This window comes from Solanum pennellii, chromosome 2 (assembly GCF_001406875.1).
Source record: "Solanum pennellii chromosome 2, SPENNV200".
NCBI classification, from domain to species: domain Eukaryota; kingdom Viridiplantae; phylum Streptophyta; class Magnoliopsida; order Solanales; family Solanaceae; genus Solanum; species Solanum pennellii.
Window position 1 is genome coordinate 26,751,656 of NC_028638.1, and position 203 is coordinate 26,751,858.

Below are 203 nucleotides of genomic sequence, written 5' to 3' on the forward strand. Positions count from 1 at the left end.
AAGAGACCACCTACGGAGCTTATGACGGTCCGTCGTGCTTGTGACGGTCCGTAGGTGGCAGCGTAGTGCAGTTGCTGAAGAAAGATGGGGAAGTCTGACCAAGTGTGGGATTACGAAGCTTGTGATGGTCCGATGTGGGTATGACGGTCCGTCCTGCAGGTTCGTCGTGAAGTTCAGAGAAGTGATCCCAGTACCCAGATTCC